This window comes from Carcharodon carcharias, chromosome 9 (assembly GCF_017639515.1).
Source record: "Carcharodon carcharias isolate sCarCar2 chromosome 9, sCarCar2.pri, whole genome shotgun sequence".
Classification (NCBI taxonomy): Eukaryota; Metazoa; Chordata; class Chondrichthyes; order Lamniformes; family Lamnidae; genus Carcharodon; species Carcharodon carcharias.
In genome coordinates, this window is record NC_054475.1 from 49,704,981 (window position 1) to 49,731,825 (window position 26,845).

Below are 26,845 nucleotides of genomic sequence, written 5' to 3' on the forward strand. Positions count from 1 at the left end.
AGAATACTGTATGCTTTAGAAACAGCTCTCTACCTGCCCTGCCACCTTTAATGAATTATGTACATATACACCCTTGTCTCTGCTCTTGCACACCCTTTAGAATAGTCTCCATTATTTTATAATGTCTCTTCATGTTCTTTGTATCAAGGTATCACCTCACACTTCTCCGCATTGAACTTCATCTGCCACCTATCTGCCCACTTCACCAATGTGTCAAAGTCCTTTTGAAGTCCTACGCTGTCTTCCTCACAGTTTACAATTCTCCCAAGTTTTGCGTTGTCCGCAAACTTTGAAATTGTCACCCTGCACACAAGGTCTAGATCATTAATATATACCAGGAAAAGCAAGGGTCCCAATATTACCCCCTGGGGAACTCCACTACAAACCTACTTCCAGCCTGAAAAATGCCCATTAACCATTACTTTCTGTTTCCTACCCCTCAGCCAATTTTGTATCCACATTACTCCTGTCCCTTTTATCCTATGACCCATAAATTTCCTCACAAGACAGGATCGCAAGTGATTTTTCAGGAGCCCACAAAGCAGGAAGCATTATTAAGGGGAATTAGGGGTTGACCACAAATGCTGAACTTGTCAGTGATGCCCAAATCCTAAGAATGAATATAAAAAACGATAAATAACCCCTTCAATGCTTCTGGAACCATTCATCCTTCAGTTCTGACTTGAGTTGCCTGGATAAGGATATAGAGCATATTCTGGAAAACTGTTATGTCTAAAGGCAATAAAATCATTTTGAGTGTTTAGAATTATTTGAGTATCAGCTGGTTCTTGACCTTTTAAGCTCGATAACTAAGGAAACCTTGCAATAACGCTGTATAAAAAAATCACTGTTGTACTTGCTTACTTAACAATCACTGCACTTCAAACTGCAGGGGAAACACGTTGAGATTTCTGAGACTTATGGTTAGATCCTCTATAACTACAGCCTTTCCTACAATTATTTACTTTCTGTTGGAGGGATTTCTCACCATATTTCTTTTGTACATTTTAACAAGAAGGTATTTTTAATTCTTAAACCTAAAGACAGAATCATCTCAGATTTGCACTAATTGCAGTAGTGGAGGGTAAAATGATGCTTTACTTGCTGGCCGTGATGAGGGTTTTCACACCGCATTGTCCCAATCTTGCTGCATTATTTATGCATTCCCGGGAAACACGCCGTTTCCATGGTGGGCAGGGTCTCTTTTGCCAGCCTCACCATCACCTCACCGCTTCATCACACCGGGTACCATATTTAGAGCCCAGCTGTGCACATACCTCTCAGTGCTTCCAGCCCACAACTACTGCAAGGAAGATAATCACAAAAGGCAAAAAGACTGCAGCCCCAGGTTTAATGACGCATCACTGGAATGCTAGTTGGACGCCGTGGAGGCCCGCTGTGATTTCCTCTACCCCCACTCTGGACACAGGACAGTCAGCGGCATCACCAATCCAGCATGGCAGTCGGTGGCAAAGGTGGTCAGTGCCAATGCTGCGCAGAAGAGGTTGGCCATCCAATGCATATAGAGGATGAATGATCTCACCCATGCAGCCAGGGAATGGCAACCATCTCATCACTCTAAACTCACACACTCAAGCCCATCGCACATTCACTGGCATCACACTCACTACCAGCTCAAGGGACATCAACACCCATTCTCACACACATACCCTCACATCTCCATCTGGATTCATCTCCTCTGGAGGCTGCTTCCTCAGCCCTCACCATCTTGAGCTACTTGAACCGATCAACATATGCCCCCACACACACGCTGGGTTACCCTCCTTCCCCAGTACAGCCCTCATCCTGCAGCCTCTTCCCTTGCCTCAGGCCACTTCTCCCCCTTCCCCAAGAAAGCCCTGGCCCGGCAGCTGTTGAAAAGCCATCCACACATGGCTGATCTTGTAGGTAGAGACCTACCCGTGAGCCCCCCTAAAAGTGAAGTCTGGCGCTGATGACCGCAAGTGCTGACTGAATCAAGATGGGCAAACAAACTTTAAAGTCCCAAGCAACGTGCATCCCATCAGGTCGCTTATGCAGATGATCTAGCAGGAGGGGATGAGTCCAGTGGGCTGGCCTTATAATAATATGTATCGGCGGGCTGAGCAGACAACCGCAAACTGGTTTCATGCTGTCGTGTAACTGATCACACCATATTGTCCGCTCACGCCACCAAACATGCCTGACGCCAGCAGGCATGGAAAATCCGGTCTAAACTTTATACTGTTTGGAATGAAAGATTTTTTGGTGCATTTGACCCTTCATCTGCAATATGAGAGTGACTCTAAATTGTCAGAGACACTTCCCTTAAAATTCTCAGTCAATAACGTTAATATTTTCAGAAAAATTGAACAATCATAACATACTTCAATCCATTCTGTTCTGTATTCAGTACTTTCCATGGTGAAAGGATTGTTTCGTTAGGCTCTGCTAGAAGAGTGGAGTTTTTCTGTGTGCAAGTTTGGAACAGAGATAGCACTAACATCGTGATTCTCTGGCTTGTGCTGTCCACTAGCGAGACTCCGTTGTAACTCTAGGTTGATTAGTGACAAGTAACATTTGCATCACACAAGTGCCAGGCAATGACTGTCTCCAACAAAAGAGAATCTAACCATCACCCCTTGACATTGAATGGTGTTGCCATCACTTAATCCCACACCATCAACATCCTGAGTGTTACCCTTGATTAAAAATTAAACTTGATGACCCACACAAATACTGTGGCTAGAAGAGCTGGTCAGAGGCTGGGTATTTTGTGGTGAGTGACTCATCCTCTGACTATTCCTTGTCTGTCCACCATCTTAAAGGCACAAGTCAGGAGCGTGATAGAATACTCCCCACTTGCCAGGATGCGTGCAGCTGCAACGGAACTCAAAAAGTTTTAGACCAATCCAGGACAAAGCAGCCTACTTGATTGGCACCCCATTCATCATCTTAAACACTCAATCCTTGCACCACTGATGCGCAGTGGCAGCAGTGTGCACCAGCTACAAGAAGCACTGTAGCAACTCACCAAGGCTCCTTCAACAGCACCTTCTGAACCCACAACCCCTTATCATCTAGAAGAACAAGGGCCATCATTTGCATGTTCCCCTGTGGGAAACACACTATCCTTACTTGGAAATAAAGGGCAGAATTTTCCCATCCTGTCTGCGGTGGGTTTTATGGCGGTGGGAGCGGAGAATCCAGCGGCAGGCAAAAAGTGGGAAATCCGCTGGTGTAAAAACAGTTTGCAATTCACCCAATGGCGGGTTTATGGCAGGTCAATTATCCCGCCAACTAGTTGTCTTTTTTTGTTCATCCATGGGATGTGGGCTTCGCTTGCTGAACCAGCATTTATTGCCCATCCCTAGTTGTCCTTGAGAAGGTGGTGGTGAGTTGCCTTCTTGAATCGCTGCAGTCCATGTGGTGTAGGTACACCCAGAGTGCTGTTAGGAAGGGAGTTCCAGGATTTTGATCCAGTGACAGTGAAGGAACAGCGATAAAATTTCAAGTCAGGATGGTGAGTGACTTGAAGGGGAAGTTCCAGGTGGTAGTGTTCCCATCTATCTGCTGCCCTTGTCCTTCTAGATAGTGGTGGTTGTGGGTTTGGAAGGTGCTGTCAAAGGACCCTTGGTGAATTCCTGCAGTACATCTTGTAGATGGTACACACTGCTACTATTGTGCATTGGTGGTGGAGGGAGTGAATGTTTGTAGATGTGTTGCAATCAAGAGGGTTGCTTTGTCCTAGATGGTGTCAAGCCTCTTGAGTGTTGTGGGAGCGGCACTCATTCAGGCAAGTGGGAAGTATTCCATCACACTCCTGACTTGTGCCTTGTAGACAATCGATGGGCTTTGAGGATGTGCATTCATTAATATTCATGAATGCTCATTAAAACAGGTGCTTGCCAGAATCTTTTCATAACTTCCCATCTTGTGTCACACCAGCGGCAAATTGTATTGGCCTCAAACATGTTTGAAAAGGGGTGGTGTGCACAAGCCGTTCTCTGGTAACTTGAGGTGAGTGCAACGTACATAGCCTATCTGCCATAGCGCTGTGCCAGTCTTGTTGCGATGAACACCACACTGCTGGGGCTGTAATGTTGGTCTCCTCCTGCTCTTTGCCATGTTTCCCATAGGACATCTCTGTGCTGCAGTGCTCATGCAGACCTCCATTTTCATTCAGTGACCAGTACTGCGGCCCGGGTTGGGAAGTGCAGGGCTATTCTACTTCTGGTGGCTGAGACCATTGTCCACAAGGACACCACTGTGCATTGGTAGTCAGGCAGAACTCCACTTTCAGAAACTAACATTTGAACTGGGATAAAAACAAAAAAACTGCAGATGCTGGAAATCCAAAACAAAAACAGAATTACCTGGAAAAACTCAGCAGGTCTGGCAGCATCGGCGGAGAAGAAAAGAGTTGATGTTTCGAGTCCTCATGACCCTTCGACAGAACTTGAGTTCGAGTCCAAGAAAGAGTTGAAATATAAGCTGATTTAATTGATGGAATGCCATATTTGATACAGCTGAGCTTCCTTCAATATTGTCTGCATTCCCAAATTCTAAATTCCTATGCATTACTTTGGAGATGCAGTGACTGTGATGTGAAGCCACTGGGTTTTGAATAGCCCATTAACAGTGCTAATGAAGTCATTGGCTTTCAGTGGCTTTCATCACAAGGAGGTCTTCCTCCTTTCTTTCTAAGCAGATTCTTGCTCACTCCTAAGGCAACAAGGAATTAGAGGGTAACCCCAGAAAGGCCCCTCGTGTTCGCCCTTCCCCCCCTTGCTGCCATTCCACAGCCTTGTTTCACCATTACCCACCTTGTGCTCATCAACCTCAACATCGCCTCACAGCCCAATCCCCAGTTCAAATCAAAAACAGAATTACCTGGAAAAACTCAGCAGGTCTGGCAGCATCGGCGGAGAAGAAAAGAGTTGACGTTTCGAGTCCTCATGACCCTTCGACAGAACTTGAGTTCGAGTCCAAGAAAGAGTTGAAATATAAGCTGGTTTAAGGTGTGTGGGGGGGGGGGCGGAGAGAGAGAGAGAAGTGGAGGGGGTTGGTGTGGTTGTAGGGACTTCTTGTTTGTCCCTACAACCACACCAACCCCCTCCACTTCTCTCTCTCTCTCTCTCCGCCCCCCCAACACACCTTAAACCAGCTTATATTTCAACTCTTTCTTGGACTCGAACTCAAGTTCTGTCGAAGGGTCATGAGGACTCGAAACGTCAACTCTTTTCTTCTCCGCCGATGCTGCCAGACCTGCTGAGTTTTTCCAGGTAATTCTGTTTTTGATTTGAACTGGGGATTGGGCTGTGAGGCGATGTTGAGGTTGATGAGCACAAGGTGGGTAATGGTGAAACAAGGCTGTGGAATGGCAGCAAGGGGGGGAAGGGCGAACACGAGGGGCCTTTCTGGGGTTACCCTCTAATTCCTTGTTGCCTTAGGAGTGAGCAAGAATCTGCTTAGAAAGAAAGGAGGAAGACCTCCTTGTGATGAAAGCCACTGAAAGCCAATGACTTCATTAGCACTGTTAATGGGCTATTCAAAACCCAGTGGCTTCACATCACAGTCACTGCATCTCCAAAGTAATGCATAGGAATTTAGAATTTGGGAATGCAGACAATATTGAAGGAAGCTCAGCTGTATCAAATATGGCATTCCATCAATGAAGGCCTGTAATTTGTTCCCCAGTTTTGACAGTCCTAATAGGCCAAAAGGCATCCACTCATTGACCATGAACTGGGGTGAAGTGCCAGACGTAGGGTTTATGGTAGGTGGGTCTCCTACTTACAAATGAATGAGAGGCAATGCCGTGCACGTCTATGCTTGTCCCAAGCTCTGGTACATCACATATGCCACATTTTTCGTGAAGACCTGTCACCACATGGAATTGGAGGGCTGAGGAGCACAAGATGGGTAATGGTGGCTTTGAAGGTGACTGCAGCGCTAAATTTCTTTGCCTCTGGTTCTTTCCAAGGATCAACAGGGGACCTGTGCAGCATCTCTCAGCCCCAACACATCAATGCATAAAGGAGGTCACAGATGGTCTTTATAGGAAGGCCCATCATTATGTCAGGTTTGCTCTGGGCGAAGATAGCCAAGCTGCAAGATTCAGTGGCTTCGCAGACACCTCAGGCTTCCCAAGAGTGCAGGGTGCAATAGACTGCACCCGTGTGGCTATACAGGCTCCATGGCAGCAGCCCCTAATGTTTATAAACCACAAGGCCTACCATTCTATCAATCATCAACTTGTGTGTGATCACCAGAAGCACATTCTGAACGTTTGTGTACGGTACCCTGGGAGTTGCCATGACTCCTATATCTTGAGTCACTCCCAGGTGCCTGAGATTTTTAAGGGGCCATTACATCTGCAGACATGGCTGCTTGGAGATAAGGGGTACTCACTAAAATGCTGGCTGATGACACCTGTGCATTGCCTTCAGAATCATTCTGAGGAGAGGTACAACACTGCTCACAGCTCCCTTATAGAGCAGACAATAGTGCTTCTGAAGATGCAATTCAGATGCTTGGACTGTTCCGGTGGCTCACTCCAATACACTCCCGACAGGGTTTCCTGCATCATCTCAATGTGTTGCGTCCTTCACAATCTGGCAATGCTCAGAGGTGAACCCCTGCCAGGGAATGGACTAAAGAAGGATGAGAGCTCATCGGAGGATGCAGATCCAGAGGCCCAGGGACCACAGGAAGCTGCTAAAGGTCAGTATGAGTGCGATCACGCCATGGAGGAAGGAAGATGTGCCTGTGCTTCTTTAATTGCTGACAGGTTCCAGAGGAATAAAGTTAAGTGAGGGCATATGCCCACATCACTCCTAGCCCTCAATGCCATTTACTTTCATCTTGGGATGTCCAACCACTTGCAGCATTCACACTTGCACACTCTGGCCTCATGAATTTCCAGGCTATGATCTTTGCTTTGGTCCACAGTGCCTTGTGAGTGAGCTCACTCTGGGAACTGAGAGTCCACTGAGAAATGAGAGCGATGCGAGAAAAGACTTGAAGCCTTTGTCAGGAAGATATAATGATTCTCATAATATTATTGGAATTTATTGTAAAATAAAGTAATAGTGGGATGTGTCGATGTGTCTATAGGTGTCTGTGTGTGTGTGTGTGAGATTTAATTGAATTAGAGGCATCTGGTCTGGGTGCTTTGATGTGAGAAAGAGGAGTTAGGTTTGAAATGTTAATTAGGTAAACATGGGGAAGTTTAGAAACATAGGTGTCAAGGGAACATTTGCATTTTTAAATAAACTAGATTGTTTTCATAAGAGGGAGTAAAATCTCTCACCTAACCAGGTGAAATTTAGAAGCTGTGTGTTTATTTTTCCCAAAGATTACTGGTAAAATTTAGTGCCATGAGAATTTTTTATTATCAGGGAGATAAAGCCCAAAGACATAGTGAAACAATGGGTATTTCTATTCAAAGAGGAAGGTATGTATAAAGGAGAGAAGGCTGTTTGCAAGGGAAGGCATTTCAGGATCTTACAAGTGTGAAGAACTTTCAATATCTATGCCTCATCCTGCTGAAGGACTGAAGTTAAGAAAACTCACTTTGAATTTGACTTGTTCAGGGTATGTTCTTTGCCTGGGTGTTTTAAAATCTATGCGTCTTACTGTTGCCTTAATGAAAGTGTAATTGGGAATTAGATTGATTAGGGGATTTAGAAGTTATCATAGTAGCAACGTGTGATTTATGTATGTATTTAAAAATCATTTCTCTCATTAATAATTGTTAATCCAGATTTGTAAAACTTATAAATAAGACTTGGTTGTTTTATTGCTACTGAATTCAACGCACGCATCTCGAATTTTATACAAACAGCAAAACAGGTTGTAGCAGTTGTTTCAAGTTTCCCTTTAGGATTTGAACAACTCAGCATTTACAATTGGCTGTGTCATGACACCTTCGCTGCCATCCAATGATGCAAACACTGCTGCCACTAAGATGTGGGCATGCCTAGGGATCTCTTCCTTCCATGCATGTCTTTTCTTCTGCCGCTACCACTGAGGAGCCACAGATGCCGCTAGAATATCAATGCTGATGGAGGAGTCCGTCCGTGTTCTGTCTTTGTCGTGGGTCCGACATGCGAGCGCCTTGAGGTCACCGTGGGAAGGCTGGCGACAACCATGGAGACCTTGGTCCAGCAGATCTTGCCGGAATTGCGATAGGACCTGCACTCCATGGCCAAATACTCTGGTGGGCACATTCAAGATATAGGTGACACGGGGATGAGGCACCTTGATCGCCCACCAGGTGCACTATCGCCTGCAGGAGTCAGGGTGGGCCTCTCTAACACCCACAGAGAGGATGAACATCACCTGGACACCCGAGGGGCCTCCTCTCAGGATAGTCCAAAGTGTTCCAGCCCACTCTGCCTGTGACCTCATCCACTCCAGCTTCTCAGGCCACTGAGGGCGCTTCTGCACTTGAGCAGGTGACCCTTACCAGGTCCGGGCCCTCCAGGCCTCGGGCCACCAGAGGACGTCCGCCAAGGTCATTACAGACATCAGGATGTAGCAGTCACCAGGCTGCTTCCACCTCTGCTGCAGATGTTGGGGCTGCACCCAGGCATGGCGGTAATGTTATGAAAGCTAAGAAAAATTGATGTCACTTTTGGGTCACGGGTGCGCTATACATGTAAAGAAATTGCGCTTTTGTGAATACATTTGATGGGTATGTGAATATTTTTGGCAACTGAAAGTATGAATTTGTACATAGGAATGCTTGGAGGCAGTTGAAGGATGACCTGAGCTGGTGGAGTGGGTAAGATCATTCATCTTCTTCCCGCACTGGATGGCGTTTCTAGTGTGGTTGCCAGCTGTGCTGACCTGCTTCCTGCAGCCACCCCTGGGAAACAGGACATGCCTAAGTGTCTGCATTCCTCTGATCGCAGCTTGGAGAGCCTGGTGGGAGAAGTGGGGTGCTGCCTTCTTCTTGAGGCTCTCGGCCTTCCTCTTCTGGCCGCAAGACGTCTCTGCATATGTCCGGAAGAAACGTTGGCTGAAGAGAGTGAGGTTATGTGTTGATCTGGCCTTTAAATATGGTGCCCGGACATTCAGCTCCACCAGCTGCTGGCGGGCGGATGAATCAGCTCCCAACCCGCCAAGTGATTCAGCCCAGTACTCATCTGTGCATAATTAATGACCCACCAAGTGCAGAATCGGGCGCAAGTTACCACCATTCCAGCCAGTAGGGTGTGCACCGCCGGAACCACCCGCCACCACACTTTGTCTCATTAATGGAAAATTCCGCCCATACTGTTGCTTCTTTGCTGTCACTGGGTCAAAATCCCAGAACTCCTTCCCTAACAGAACTATGGCTGTATGTATAGCGCATGGACTGCAGCAGTTCAGGAGAGTGGCTCATCACCAATTTCTTGTGAACAATTAGGGATGGACAATAAATGCTGATACGCACATACTGTGAACAACAAGTTTTAAAAAAATCTTTACAAAACTACCCTCTGAATTTCATCATTGTAGGAGTGTGAAGTGACTTTTGTGTCAGTTAACAGTCACTGTCCTGAGTGGGGCATACAGTTTTAGCGTGAACAATTAGCTGGGCAAAATTCCACCATAGCTGCACTACCATTAAAGCAAGGCCCCCTCTGACTTCTTGGGTGGTAAATCAAAGAATTACAGGGGAACTGTCCCCAGTGTCCTGGACAATATTTACCTCCCAATTAACATCACAAAAACAGACAATCTGGTCGTTATCACATTGCTGTTTGTAAGAGTTTAATCTGCACAGATTGGCTGCTATGTTTCCTATATCACAACAGTGACTACATTTCAAATGTACTTCATTGACTGTAAAACACTTTGGTATATCCTGCAGTTATGAAAGTACAAATGCAAGTCTTTCGTTTTTTATAAATCTTGATTACATTCCTTAACTATGATTAATTGCAACCTTTACTTCAGAGTACAATTAACAAATCATTCATAGACAGTATTGACACATTGTTATCGGTTCAAAGAACTCATCCTCTATCCTTGTTCTCACTGAACTGATATTGGTAGAATCAGCAGACAGCTGGATACCTCGGGGTCATGAAAGTAGCTGCAGAAATTGGACATCTAAAATGTAGGAAACACAACAATACAGTTAATCCATTAATTAACAGTGCAGAACCAGTTCTAAGTCACAGTTTTAGATTGTGTACATTGTGCATATTTAAAAATTTAACCAACAGTAAAGAACCTTCTGCACGTGCCACTAAAGGCATCCATGCCCTCTTGATCATTCATATGCATGATCATATCATGTTGAATTTTGTAAGTAGTAACTTTTGATCTCCTCACACTAATAATGTTTATCTGACTGTGAAATGGAACTTCTGTAAGATGTTTCTCAGCATCTTTTTCCCCATTATGTTGTCAGTGGATAACCATGTTAATGAAGGTAGAAAATGCCATTCAATTCAACAAACAATTACAAGGCAAAAACAGAATTACCTGGAAAAACTCAGCAGGTCTGGCAGCATCGGTGGAGAAGAAAAGAGTTGACGTTTCAAGTCCTCATGACCCTTCAACAGAACTGAGTGAATCTTAGGAAAGGGGTGAAATATAAGCTGGTTTAAGGTGGGGGGGAGAGAAGTTGTGGAGGGGGGGTGGTTGTAGGGACAAGCAAGCAGTGATAGGACCAGATAATCAAAAGATGTCACAGACAAAAGAACAAAAGAACACAGAGGCGTTGAAGGTGGTGATATTATCTAAACGAATGTGCTAATTAAGAATGGATGGTAGGGCACTCAAGGTACAGCTCTAGTGGGGGTGGGGTGGAAAGGCTAGCAGGGCATAAAAGATTTAAAAATAATGGAAATAGGTGGGAAAAGAAAAATCTATATAAATTATTGGAAAACCAAAAGGAAGGGGGAAGAAACAGAAAGGGGGTGGGGATGCAGGAGGGAGTTCAAGATCTAAAGTTATTGAATTCAATATTCAGTCCAGAAGGCTGTAAAGTGCCTAGTCGGAAGATGAGGTGCTGTTCCTTCAGTTTGCATTGGGCTTCACTGGAACAATGCAGCAAGCCAAGGACAGACATGTGGACAAGAGAGCAGGGTGGAGTGTTAAAATGGCAAGCGACAGGGAGGTTTGGGTCATTCCTGCAGACAGACCACAGGTGCTTTGCAAAGCGGTTGCCCAGTTTACATTTGGTCTCTCCAATGTAGAGGAGACCGCATTGGGAGCAACGAATGCAGTAGACTAAGTTGGGGGAAATGCAAGTGAAATGCTGCTTCACTTGAAAGAAATGTTTGGGCCCTTGGATGGTGAGGAGAGAGGAAGTGGAGGGGCAGGTGTTCCATCTTTTGCATGGGCATGGGGAGGTGCCATAGGTGGGGGTTGAGGAGTAAGGGGTGAGGGAGGAGTGGACCAGGAGTGGACCAGGGTGTCCCGGAGGGAACGATCCCTACGGAATGCCACTGGGGGGGTGAAGGGAAGATGTGTTTGGTGGTGGCATCATGCTGGAGTTGGTGGAAATGGCGGAGGATGCTCCTTTAAATGCGGAGGCTGGTGGGGTGATAAGTGACGACAAGGGGGACCCTATCATGTTTCTGGGAGGGAGGAGAAGGTGTGTGGGCGGATGCGCGGGAGATGGGCCGGACACGGTTGAGGGCCCTGTCAACGACCGTGGGTGGAAAACCTTGGTTAAGGAAGAAGGAGGACATGTCAGAGGAACTCTTCTTGAAGGTAGCATCATCAGAACAGATGCGACGGAGGCGAAGGAACTGAGAGAATGGAATGGAGTCCTTACAGGAAGCGGGGTGTGAGGAGCTGTAGTCGAGGTAACTGTGGGAATGGGTAGGCTTGTAGTGGATATTGGTGGACAGTCTATCACCAGAGATTGAGACAGAGAGGTCAAGGAAGGGAAAGGAAGTGTCAGAGATGGACCATGTGAAAATGATGGAGGGGTGGAGATTGGAAGCAAAATTAATAAATTTTTCCAAGTCCCAACGACAGCATGAAGCAGCACCGAAGTAATCATCGATGTACCAGAGAAAGAGTTGTGGAAGGGGGCCGGAGTAGGACTGGAACAAGGAATGTTCCACATACCCCATAAAGAGACAGGCATAGCTGGGGCCCATGTGGGTACCCATAGCCACACCTTTTATTTGGAGGAAGTGAGAGGAGTTGAAGGAGAAATTGTTCAGTGTGAGAACAAGTTCAGCCAGACAGGGGAGAGTAGTGGTGGATGGGGATTGTTCGGGCCTCTGTTCGAGGAAGAAGCTAAGGGCCCTCAGACCATCCTGGTGGGGGATGGAGTTGTAAAGGGATTGGACCTCCATGGTGAAGAGGAAACGGTTGGAGCCAGGGAACTGGAAATTGTTGATGTGACGTAAGGTGTCAGAGGAATCACGGATGGAGGTGGGAAGGGACTGGAAAGGGGAGAGAGAAGGGAGTCAAGATAATGAGAAATGAGTTCCGTGGGGCAGGAGCAAGCTGACACGATCGGTCTACTGGGACACTACTGGGACATCTACTGTTTGTGGATTTTGGGTGGGAGGTAGAAGTGGGCCGTCCGAGGTTGGGCGACTATCAGATTGGAAGCTGTGGGAGGAAGATCTCCAGAGGAGATGAGGTCAGTGACAGTCCTGGAAACAACGACTTGATGTTCACTGGTGGGGTCATGGTCCATGGAGAGGTAGGAGGAAGTGTCTGCGAGTTGACGCTCAGCCTCCGCGAGATAGATGTCAGTGCGCCAGACAACAACAGCACCACCCTTTTCAGCGGGTTTTATGACAATGTTGGGGTTGGACCTGAGAGAATGAAGTGCAGTAAGTTCAGAGAGAGACAGATTAGAATGAGTGAGAGGAGCAGAGAAATTGAGATGACTAATGTCGCGCCGACGGTGCTCAATGAAAAGATCAAGAAAAGGTAAGAATCCAGAGGGAGGGGTCCAGGTGGAGGGAGAATATTGGAGGTGGGTAAAAGAATCTGTTGAATGGGGAGAGGACTCCTGCCCAAAGAAGTGAGCACGGAGACGAAAACTATTACAAGGATTCATTCGCAGTCAGATCCGAGTGGATATCTGCCTTTAGGATCATATGAACAGGAGTATAGCATGCAACTTATTGAGCCTGTTCCAGCATTCAATTAGATCATGGCTGATCTTAACTCCATCTAAGCACTTTGGTTTCAAATTCCTTAATACCGTTGCCTAACAAAAATCTATCAATCTCAATTTTGAAATTTCCAATTGACCTAGTTGTTTTGAGGGAAGAGATTTTCATGACCCTTTGTGTAAAGGAGTACTTCCAGATATCACCACTGTACAGACTAGCTCTATTTTTAAGTTTTTGTCCCCTTGTTATGAACATACTAACCTATGAACATGCGAACAAGGAACGTGATTAGGCCTTTCAGCCCCTCGAGCCTGCTCCGCCATTTAATAAGATCATGGCTGATCTGATAGTAACCTCAAATCTGCATCCCACCTACCCCCAATAACCTATCATCCCCCTTGTTTACCAAGAATCTATCCACCTCTGCCTTAAAAATATTCAAATACTCTGCTTCCATCATCTTTTCAGGAAGAGACTTCAAAGACTCATGACCCCCTGAGAGAAAAAAAATTGGCCTCATCTCTGTTTTAAATGGGTGACCCAATACTTTTAAACAGTGACCCCTAGCTCTAGATTCTCCCACAAGAAGAAACATCCTTTCCACAGCCACCCTGTCAAGACCCCTCAGGATCTTATATGTTTCAGTTAAGTTGCCTCTTACTCTTCTAAACTCTAGTGGATACAAGCCTAGTCTGTCCAACCTTTCCTCATAAGACAATCTACCAATTCCAGGTATTAGTTTGATAAACCTTCTTTAAACTACTTCCAATGCATTTACATCCTCCCTAAAATAAGGTGACCAATACTGTGCACAGTACTCCAGATCTCATTAGTGCTCTGTATAGCTAAAGCATAATCTCCCTAACTTTGTATTCAACTGTCCTCGTAATAAATGATAACATTCTATTAGCTTTCCTAATTACTTGCTGTATACTAGCCTTCTGCAATTTATTGTCTAAGATACCTAGATCCCTCTGCATCTCAGAACTCTGTAATCTCTCACCATTTAGATAATATGCCTCTCTTTAAGCCAAAATGGACAATTTCACATTTTCCACATTATATTCCATTTGCCAGATCTTTGCCCACTCACTTAACCTATTTATATCATTTTGTAGCCTCCTTATGCTCTCTTCACAAATTACTTTCCTATCTATATTTGTGTCATCAGCAGATTTGGCAACCATCTCATCTATCCCTTCAGCCAAGTCATTTATATAATTTGTAAGCAGTTGTGGTCCCAGTACTGATCCTTGTGGCACTCCATCCATTACATTTTGCCAATCTGAAAAAGACTCATTTATGCTTACTCTCTGTTTCCTGTTAGCCAGCCAATCTTCTATCCATGCCAATATGTTACCACCTATACCATGAGCTTTTATTTTCTGCAATAACCTTTGATGTGGCATTTCATCAAATGCCGTCTAAAAATCTAAGTACAGTATATTCACTAGCTCCCCTTTATTCATAGCACATGTTACTTTCTCAAAGAACTCCAATAAGTTGGTTAAACATAAATTCCCTTTCACAAAACCATGTTGACTCTGCCTGATGGCCTTGAGCATATCCAAGTGCCCTGCTATAACTTCCTTAATAATAGCTTCTAAAATTTTCCCTATGAAAGATGATAAGTTAACTGGCCTGTCATTTCCCGCTTTCTGTCTCTCTCCCTTCTCGAATAATGGAGTTACATTTGCTATCTTCTAATATAATGGAATCTTCCCCCAATCTGGGGAGCTTCAGAAAATTAAAACCAATGCATCAACTATCTCACTAACCACCTCTTTTAAGACCCTAGGATGAAGTCCATCAGGACCCAGGCACTTGTCAGCCTGCAGCTCCAACAATTTACTCAGTATCACTTCTCTGGTGATTGTAATTTCCCTGAGTCCTCCCTCCCTTCCATTTTCTGATTTATAGCTGCTTCTGGGATGTTACTTGTATCCTCTATAGTGAAGACTGATGCAAAATACCTGTTCAATTCATCTGCCATCTTCTTGTCCTTCTCTATCTACTTGTAATCACTTTAAACACCTCAATTAGATCACTCTTTAATCTTCTCATAGACTTTCACTTGTCACCACTAGGATTGCCAACTGTGATCAAGTGTATTCCTGGAAGTTTCATCACATGACTTTCCCCCATGCTTGAGCCATTAGTCGGCTAACACATCCATCCTTGTGACATACTGCCTTACTACACCAATCAGAAAGCAAAAAGACTCATTACCCAATTGGATGATGCTTGACTGTCAGTCAAACAGCATTCCCACCCTCCACCCCGCCCCATTTTCAATATTTTTATAGCTGGTAAAGATAAATGTTTAAAGAAAATAAAGAAAAAAGAACTTTCTTTTTAGTGTCCCTATGATTTTTCTCCAGGATTGCACAAGCTATGTCATGAAGATTGATCTTTAATTCTTGGAGACTCCAGGCCAATCCTGGAGGATTGGCAACTCTAGTCACCACTGTTAACACTCTGCCTTATTTGCATTATGGTCAAGCATTATAGTTAACAGTAATATTCTTCACATTACATCATGTGACTCAGATGCAAGTCAAATATTGTGCGGAACTTGTTCAGTCGAAACTGGTGAGAAGATGCCATTTTAAAATACTAGAACAAGATATAATCTAACTAACAGATAGCAATTCAAGACTGGAATTAGATGCTGTGTCTTGATGACTTTCAGATTACTCATACTTCACTTTTTGCATGTGAATGCATGGTCCAGCCTTTGGTCAAAGCATCTAGAAATTTTTAGCATGTAATCAGATCGCAGAAGTGTTTTATTCTAAATAGAAAATCCATTTCCTCTGCTGCACTTAGCTCTGTGCCTCATGATGTGGAGATGGTATTAAGCTTATAATTAATTCTTAGGGCAATTGAAATAAAGCTATAGAATTCCAGCCCTGGGAATCTACCTTTGTCCCATCCCTAGCCAGTCTGGGACTTGGCAAAAGGTGGATGCATTTCTTTCTTAACTCATGATGCCACATGAAAATGGTCCTGAGTCTCTTATAGGAATGGTCACTGGGTTAAAGTCACCAAATGACTTAAATTTTGAGAACACATGGGATCCTGGGATTGTTATTAATTCTTGTGTGAGCATATTCAATGATCCGGTCTATCTAGAATTGGATGCAGCAGCTTACAGTGATTGAAGCAGTCACATATGTTTCATTATGTGGAATAAAAGGGCACCCCAGGACTTTTACTGATGAATTCTATGCTCTGTGCATCATTTGACACAACACATGAATAGCACCTTCTCTCAGGTTTACCATCCTTGACCCACTCTTAAAAATAAAAGCCATTTCTGCCCACCAACCTTTATCAGCATCATTTGCTTAAATGGTATACTTCTTCTAATCAAGCTAGCTTATCAGAACAGAACCAGGAGTACTCCTAGAGCAACTTACTCAGTGGCCTGCTGTTTCTTTGTGCTGCCATAAAGGGAATTCCTGATCTGCCTGGCCACACAAAAATTCCCCAAAAAAGCATTCCAGGCCTTGGGTATGTCACTCACTGCCTGATACAAATGTAGGGATTGGGATACGGTGCACATTCCATCCACCTGTATTTGAAAATTGCAAATAAGGATCTACAAATGCTGTATGGCTCCATGATTTGCATAATGAAGCAGCCTCCTGCCTGTTTCAGATCTGTTTACAGACCCGTCTGAAAATTGAATCAGGCAAGCCTTAGGTGACTAAGGGTGACGGATGTTTGCCTGACACCCTTGTAAACAGTTGTTGAAAATTTCTCCCTGAATGTTCTGCTCCTTTGTTTTTCTGACTCATATACCAACTGATAAGGCAAAAGGTGAGTTTGAACTGCTTTTCATTTTAATTTGTCAGTTTCTCTAGGAATGCAGTGAGTCATTCAACTTACACCAATTTGCTTTTCCTCACCCATCAGTTCTCCCTACAGGTCTACCACACAAAACAAGGAGATTTTCAGTTTCCCAGCAGTAGCCTCTGTAAAAATAACAGTGACTGAAGCATTGGCATTGCCTAGTTAACATTGGCTTTCAAGTTAACATCTGATACTTTAAGTGGTGCTAAGGCTAAGGTATAGGACAGTCAAAACGGAAAAGCACAGAACATGTTTTCAAACATGTGATTCACATATAGTGGTAGGTTAGGATCCTCACATTGGAGAAGGAGTATGAGAACCACAAGAGCACAGCAGCATAAGTAGGCACAGTACATTAGTTTCACCTATTCCTTTGGTGGCACCTATGTCCAATGCCAATCTTTGCCTTAATCATGGTTCTGTGTGCAACACTCAGTTAATGGCGCAGAAGTAATTATGTATTTAAATTACATATAAAGTCCTGAACTTTACAATGACACAAATGTACCTACTTATTAAAGGATGCATTGCCTATTCTTTAAACACTAAGGGATATCAATTACTGGTAAGATGCAGGGCAATAGTGGACAAGCAGACAGGTGGTAGTCAATGGTAGAAAAGCAGAACCTCAGAAGAAGAAGCCCATGGTTACCTGTTGTTTCTGTCTTTATGCTGTCAGCAGTCCTTCTTCAACAGCCTGTTTTGTTACTCTTCATCCTCCTCTTCCCCCAACCCTGCTCATTGTCACTACACTGCATGCTGATAACACTATCAATGGCATTATTGTGGACTATGCTGCACAATAAGTGCATTTGTGAGCACGAAAGAAGTTTATTCAATCAGCACCCTGGTCCAGATGTAATTAAATCACTGTACAGTCCTGTTACATAGGTTATACTGAGATGTCATAAACCACCTTTGTAACTCATACTTTGTATCTCTCACTGGTCATCTATCAGGAAAAGCTTGGTAATGATGGAATGGCTTATGACCCATGAATCGCTGGTGCTCTCTGGGAAGCCAGCATACACATAAAATTCAAAGTTGCTGTTGGAAAATACCACTGAGGGAAGAGTTTTGTGTGCCATTACATTACTGGACTGAAAATAACATGAATACAATTTAATGATTCCTTGAACCTTAGGGAACTGCACCAATTGGTAAAACTCTCCTATCTTGGGATTAAAGGTGATTCTTCATTGCAAGGTTGTTGTGCTGAGGATCATGGACAATAAAACTTCACCTATCAGCATTAATAATGCTCTAGCAGTCATCTAAAGATGTTCCTTTTACGGTCCATTTTAGGTAAATTCGTCACAACTTACAGCTTTTGTACTCTATGCCTCCAGTTATGATGGTCAGAATCCCACACACCTTTTTAATTAATTGCTCAATTTGCATAGCCACTTTCAACAATTTGTACTGAGTATATTATAATGGTCATTAATGAATTTATGATGTGTTTTATGAGCACTACTTAAAGTGTGGGAGAAACTGTAACACTGTTGTCAACTTTTATTGAGTGGAACAGCTGTAATTATTACTAGACAGCATTAAGATTATAATACAAGTTACCTGCTGAATGTTGGTGTTAAAATGGAGGAACAGTACAAGCAAAATCTGAGAAATGATTACTGACCCATGCCGTTTCTTGAATGTTGAGACATTGGACCAGTCACTATTAAACACTGCCCTCCTTTCAGCAGTCAAGTTGTAATGGCTCACAATTTCTGTGCCAATGCTAGCTTTGGGACCCTAAAAGGAACATCCTTAGATGAGCTGCTAGAGCATTATTAATGCTGATTGATGAAGTTTTATTGTCCATGATCCCCAGTACAACAACTTTGCAATGCAGAATCACCTTTAATCCCAGAGATAGGAGACTTTTACCAATTGGTGCAGTTCCCTAAGGTTCAAGGAATTATCAAATTGTATTCATGTAAAACAACGGTTTTCTTCAACTAGAGTATTGTGTCCAGTCTGGGCACCACACTTTAGGAAGGATATGAAGGCATTAGCAAGGGTTCATTATGAGAATGGTCCCACCAATGAGAGACTTCAGTTATGTTGATATATTATGTGGAGAAGATGAGATTGTTCACCTTAGAGAAGAGAAGGTTCGGAGGAGATTTGATAGAGGTGTTCAAAAACATGAGGGTGAAGAGTAGATAGAAATGGAACCCATTGGTGGAAGGGTTGAAAACTGGAGGACACACATTTAAATTGAATAGCAAAAGAACCAATGGTCGTGCAAAGAAACAATTTTTTGCAGCGAGTGGTTATGATCTGGAATCCACTGCCTGAGAGTGTTGTCAATACAGATTCAACCATGGCTTTCAAAAGAGAATTGGATCAGCACCCTAGGGGTAAAAATTTGCTTTCCTAAAAGGATTGGGTGAGGGACTGAGACTAGCTAAGTTGTTCTTGCAGAGAGTTGGCACATCCACAACACAAATGGCCTCCTTCAGTGCTGTAACCATTCTATGATTCCAGTAGCGCTGTCGAGGTAGGACAAGTACCAGTAATGCTGTGATCAACAAGAGGTACTCAGATTGTACCTCAATCTTAAACACGTGATGAGGAAGATTTCCTCAGCACTCACTGTGGAACGAATTCCTAAATGCACTCTTCAAAGGAGTGTGTAAAATGATGCTGTGAACAGCACACCGTGGCAATTCTTGCCTCATTTAAATGTGAATAATCGGAAGAATATCCTAATAATATTGCAACATTAAAATAGGCACATTGTAAAATTGAAAAGGATTGATTATTATCCCAATAGATGAGGTTTGGCAGGTCTCTTCTATTTTATGATGAACCTGGGTTTGCAAGTTAAAAATTCCAGAGTTTGTCACTAACTCTTAGGGTTGTAAGGGTTTCAGAAAATTACAAGAAAAGTATACCTCAAACTTACAAGCTATTCTGTAGCTCATTAAATGTTAGGCCAGTGTATTTATGATGATACTTGACCCTCCATTGCCTCCAAGGTATATAATATTTATTTGTAACATATATATAGTAACATTAATTGATGCTTCATGCTGTGTTAGACTATTACACTCCAGGGCATTTAAATTGTTCCCTATTTACATCAACACCGTTACACAATGCCATTCAGACGTGACGGTATTATCAAACAGGACAGAATGACACTTAACATTAACATAACTATAGGCCACAGGTGCACAATACTTTTTGTTGGCCTTAAGCAAATGATTCAAAGTAAACAGAGCAGCACAGCTTCCAAAATAAGCAGCGCATTAGAAGAATGTCAAGCAGAATTGCAAATGCAGAGAGGGAGGGAGAATTTCCAATCCCTGAACTTTAAATTGTTGATCCAAACAATCCTGAAGGGAAAGATTTTATATGGACCATAAGGTTGATTCCTGAACCACGTGCTCCCAGTGTGGTAGAAAATTGGGAGCTCAGAGTCTCTGATATTCATGTCATTAATTTAAATGAAGGGAAAGTCAAGGTCTGTAGACCTAGGATCTCCCAATGGGTTCTTGCTGTTAGCAACACTTTTCATTAGCAGCCCTCAGTCAGGAAATGAGTCCTTATGTGTAATGAAACTTTAAATCTATTCACTAAAGAATGTGCTTACAGTTTCACTGATATACCAGGCAGAAGAAATCTTCCTAAAGGTCAGTGTATAAACATTGATTATGAAGAATTTCATTGTGTCTGAGAATTTTATATTTATATTACAACTTTGTAGATGTGTCCCGAATCTTGAATTGCTTGGTTTCATTTTCAATTGAAGAAACAGATGAGGCCTTTTGGTCCAACATTAGCTCATCTCAGTCGCTGATGACTGCACCAGTGTAAATGCCACAGGTTTCCCACATCTTCACAAATTATTTGCACAAATCATTTTTTTGAGTTGCATATTAAAAACCTGATGGTATGGAAATATGTAAATTAAATGGATCTGCTTGGATTGAAATATGATCTGTCTCTGTATGTCATGTGTTCTACATATTGTGATTAATTGAACTTAAAGTGAGCAATCAGCCCATTTGGGACAATCACCTAATGTTAATCAGGGACATGGGCCTGGATTGCAGTTACATAGAGCAGAGGGATTTACCATTGAGTGGCTGAAAACTAAGCTTTACATTAGTTAGCGGCTGAGTTGGAATCTGGAAGAATAATGTATTTGGTTCTATCCCCCGTGTGTGGATTGTGTTCTGTATCTCCCCATGTAATTCAGCCGCTTGGTAGTATAGAACTTGAATATTGCTGAAAAATGACAATGTCGAAGGCGACACAACAATACTCGGCCAATCACAGTCCACTCGCTAACCAATCGGCACCCTTGCTCCTGTAGTATAAATAGTGGGATAATTTGAAACTTGGCATTCTTGCATTTGTCCTGATGAGTGCAAGATGAAAAGCTTCAACAAAATGTCTCTCTGTTCAGCAGGATTCAAATTCAACAACAATATGACAATATGGAAGAGATTTTTCTAACATGAGCTGGAGAATTTCTTTTTCTATCACAGACCATCCTTCCATGGGTCCATGACCATAATACTGACTTTTCACTGTCTATTTATGCTTTCTCTTATTTTTGTACTTGCCAACCCTTTAGGCTTCAGATATATTTATTGAATGGCACATTACTGCATTAGCTATTTTAGTTTGTAATCTAATCTACAATTAATATTAGCTTTGCAAGATGAGCTTAACAATATAGTGTGAGATGATACTTTGGAATTTCCCCAGAATTGCACTAAGTGCGGCAGCAGGCAGGTAAAATGGAGCGCTACCCATCAACAAAAATGGCGGGTTTTCACGCTGTTTAGTCCTGAGCCCGCCTCATTATTTATTCACTCTCGTGAAACACGCCGTTTCCATGGTGGGCAGGCTCTCATTCACCCACCCACCACCACCTCGCTGTTGCATCACACCAGCTGCCATCTTTAAAAGGCAGCTGCCAGCAAAGCGCTCATCGCCACCAGCTTACCACTGCTGCCCGGGAGATATGGCCAGCAAAGGAAAAAAGACTGCAGCCCCCATTTCAATGACGGGTTCCTCGAGCAACTGCTGGATACCGTGGAGTCCTGCCAGGATGTGCTCTATCCCCACTCTGGCTGCAGGATGGGCAGCAAAGTCACCAACCTGGCTTGGGAGGCGGTGGCAACGGTGGTCAGCGCCAACATCCTGCAGAGGAGGACAGCCACCCAGTGCCGCAAAGGGTAAGTCACTCTTTTCATCACTCCCAACTCACACACTCACAAACCCATCACACACCCACAGGGCCCTCACCCACTGCCAGTGCAAGGGACATCACCATTCACTCTTTCACATGCACTGTCACTGTCCTCATCCCGTCCATGGGACCACTCACCACGCACACAGGCCAGGCATACTTATCATCTGGCCCGGCAGGTGTCCTGATATGCTCTCCCCATCTCTATCCATGAAGGAAAAACTGGCTCACAACAGGAGGGAAAGATCACAGACAGGTGGAGGGATGCTGGAATTTAAAGTTCAGACAGAATTCGAAAACAGAGCCATCCAGCTGGCCAGCGATGATCGGGACCATTCCTGTGCTGATGGTGAGGTCGGTGCTGCTCTACCCAGTGAGGATCCACCAGTGCATCATCCATTGGATAACCATGCCGTGAATGATGTGTCCTCTTTCACAGGCCATGCACTAGTGTTCTCCCTTTGCTTTCCCAGGCATATCTGCCAAACAGCCAACAGAGTCCATGAACCAGGACCTCCAGTCAAGCCATGAAGAAACCTCTGAAGGGGAGTCTGAAGGCACCCTCCTTGAAGTCCCGTCACAGCGCTCACCTACACCCTTCACCAGCACAGAGACACACACCTCGGCGAGACCTAGCTTTAAAGTAGCCTCGGGACCACAATCTGGTGAGCACATTGCACTTTCTGATCCACAGCAAGCGGAGGCAGAGTCTGCCCAGGTCCCCGGCACTCGGAGGACTGCTAGAAGCCAGGATGTTGCTGAGTCCAAGTCAGATGATGAGCTTCTGGATTCAGTCATGTCACAGTTGCTGGAGCTGCAAAGGCAAGCTAGGGAGCATCAGGAAGGGATGTCTGCTGCACTCCTCAGATTGAAAGGCATGATGGAGGAGTCCATCTGTCTTCAGGCTGAGGTGATAGCGTCAGCATTGCAACACACCGAGGTCAACACTGACAGGATGGTGGTCACCATGGAGATCTTGGTCCACGACGTCACTCCTGCACTGCTGCATGGGCTTAACTCCATCACTGATGCCATATTTGGCCTTCAATAGTGTGTATACGCAAGAGGGGTGTTGGGCAACTCAATCTCACTCCAGCTACCCCTTCCACTCACGGAGTCAGCCAGAGGCCCTCGGGCACCCATAGGGAGGTGGATCAGAAGGTGCACACTCTGGCCCATCCACCTAGGCAACTCTGGGAGTGACTGGCCCATCCAAATCCCCTCTTCCTGTAATCTCCACAGCTCCAGCATCACAGGCCGAGGAGGGTGCCACGGCCACACAGCAGGACCCCAAAAGCAGGCCAGGGTCCTCCAAGTCTCAGTCCTCCAGGGGATGTCCGCCAAGGCCATCACAGACAGGGTGTACACTCAGTAGGCTGCCTCCAACTCTGCTGTGGATGTCCGGGGAGCACCAAGATGTAGCAGCAGGCTTAGGAAAGTTAAGTAAAAATAGTTGTACGGCCTGGGCATGGGTGTTGATCACTTGTACATATTGTTTACTATTGTCAAGAAACTCCTAAGAATGTTTCCCTGCCTGTGGCTCCTTGTTCTGATGAGCAGTGTTTTTGTCACTCAGATGTGAAACCTTTCTGCACAAGATAAAAGCAGGTGTCTCAGTCCAGGGCCTCTTCCCTGTGCTCTGTGCAGCCTTCAGACCACAGTGATGGTCCAGCCTCACACCCCCTGGAAACATTCCTGATGCCTGCTCCTCTGCAGTGCTGGTCATGGCTGCCAGAATGTAGCGGGCAGGCGTCACAGAGCTCTCTCATTCCCTCTGTGTGCTCTCAGCACCTTTAAGGTGGGCTGGCCCCCATCACACCAGCATCTGCGACAAGTGATGCTGTGCACCAGCTCCTGAAGGGCTGAGGTGCTGAAGGCGGACACAGCATCAGATGAGTCTAAAGTTTCGTGGCTGCGTCACTGAGATGGCCCTGATTATGGAGTGCAGATGAGCTGCCCTCGGCCAGACAGGAATCAGACATTCTCAGAGGCTATGTGAAGATCTACGGAGTGTCCTCGCTGCATATTGTCATCATCCTCCTGTGATTGAGCAACTATTAGTGCCTCTGTTGCATCTCCATGACAGCAGCATTCTCACAGAGGGTATTGGCGCTGCCATAAGCCAGCCTGGTGTCAAATATTCGCAACTGCGATGTGAGGATCTATGGGGACACTTCACTGTATGTCATCATCATCCTCCACAAATCTGGCAGCTATGAGGGCTTCACGAGTATGCCTGCCTCATCTAGCCAGTGTGAGAGCCTCATCCCCATCATCGTCCCCACCAAGGACCCCCTCACCCTCAACCCCGTCAGTGTCCTCATCATCCGAGGAGACCTGAGTGGCCACTTCCCTCACTTACACTGCAGAATTACTGCAATGTCTGTCTGCTGTCCTATCCTTCTTAAATAATAAGCAAAAATAAAACTTCCAAACAAAAACAGAACATTTTGGAATGTAATTTTTAAAAAATTTTACGATGGCTGAGATGGCTAGGCCAACGTATGACCTTCATTCCTAACTGCCCTTGAGAAGGTGGTGGTGAGCCACCTTCTTGACCCATTGCAGTCCATATGGTGTAGGTACAATCACAGTGCACTTAGGGAGGGAGTTCCAGGATTTTGAGCCAGTGACAGTGAAGGAACGGTTCCAAGTCAAGATGGTTCGGAATGGAAATAAAATAGAAAATCCTGGAAAAACTCAGCAGAACTGGCCGCATCTGTGGAGACAGAAACAGAGTTAATATTTCAAGTCTGTATGGCTCTTCTTCAGAGCTAAAGGGAAGTAGAAATATGATGGATTTTATACTACTTAAGAGATAGTGGAGCAGGTGGAATGAAATAGAAGGTCAGGGATTGGTATCACAGTATCTTTATAGTGCAGAAGGAGACCACTTGGCCCATCAAGACTGCACTGGCTCTCTGAAAGACCATTCCACCTAGTCCTACTCCCCTGCCTTATCTCCATAACCCTGCACATTCTCTCTTTCAGCAATCTAATTCCCTTTTGAATACCTCAATCGAACCTGCTTCCACCACCCTTTCAGGAAGTTTGTTCCTGACTCAAACCACCCTCTGGGTGAAAAAAGTTTTCCTACATATTTACTCCTTTTGCCTCTTATTTAAAATCTGCCCTCTAGTTCTTGATGTTCTCTTGAGTGAGAATAGTTTCTCATTATTTACCCTGTCCACACTCCTCAGTATCTTGAATACCTCTACCAAGTCTCCTCTCATCCTTCTTTTCTCCAAGGAGACCAGTCCCAATCTCTCCAATCTATCCTCATAGCTATGATAGCTCTTCATCCCGGGAATCATTCCTGTGAATCTCCTCTGTACTCTTTCCAATGCCTTCTCATCCTTCCTCAAGAATGGCACCCAGAACTGGTCGTAGTATTCCAGATGAGGCCTAACTAGTGTCTTATGTAAGTTCAACATGACCTCCTTACTCTTGTACTCCAACGCCCCTATTGATAAAGCCTAAGATACTTTACTATCTGCTTTACTAAGTGCTCTCTCAACATGCTTTGCCATCTTCAATGACCTATGTATGTATACATTGAGGTCCCTCTGTTCCTGCACCTCCTTTAGAGATTCTGCATATATCCTGTACTGTCTCACCAAATCTTTCCTCAAAATGAATCACCTCACACTTCTCTTGCTTGAACTTCATCTGCCACTTCTCTGCCCAGTCTACCAACATGTCTATGTCCTTTTGAAGTTCAAGAATGTCCCCATCACAGTTGACAACATTTCCAATCTTCACCTGCAAATTTTAAAATCACGCCTTGCACGCTACAGCCTAGGTCATTAATATATATCAGGAAGAGTAAGGGTCCCAACAATGACCTCTGGGGAACTCCACTACCAACCTTACTTCAATCTGAAAAACAACCATTTATCACTACTCTCTGTTTCCTGTTACTCAGCCAATTTCTTATCCAAGTGCATAATTTCCCTTTTATTCCATGAGCTAGAATTTTGTTCACAAGTCTGTTGTGTGACACTGCATCAAATGCCTTTTGAAAATTCATATACACCACATCAACAGCAGTTCCTTTATCAATCTTCTCTCTAAATGTCCTCAAAAAACTCTAGCAAGTTAGTTAAACATGATTTTCCCTTGCTGAATCAATGGTGGCTTTCCTTAATTATCCTGCACTTGTGTAAGTGATTATTGATTTTATTCCATACTACAGTTTCCAGAGGTTTTCCTACCATTGAGGTCAAACCAACTGGTCTGTAGTTGCCAGCTTTATCCTTGCACCCCTTTTTGAACAAGGGTGTAACATTCGCAATTCTCCAGTCCTCTGGCACCACCACCCACCGCCCCCCCACACCCCCCCCCAACCCCACCCACCCCCACCCCCCATGTCTAAGAAAGTCTGGAAGATTATCACTCTGCAATTTCCACACTCACTTCCCTTAATACCCTTGGGTGCATCTCACCCGGTCCTGTTACCTTATCTATTTTAAGTAAAGATAGCCTTTCCAACACCTCCTTTCTCTCGATTGTAAGTTCTTCTAGTATTTCAGTTACCTCCTCTCTCACCTCGGCCAGGGTAGTATCTTCTTCCTTTGTAAAGACAGATGCAAAGTACTCGTTCACCGCCTCCGCTATTCCTCCAGCCTTCACATGCAAGTCCCCTTCTTTGTCCCTAATTGGCCGTACTCTTTCTTTTACTACCCTTTTATTATTTATA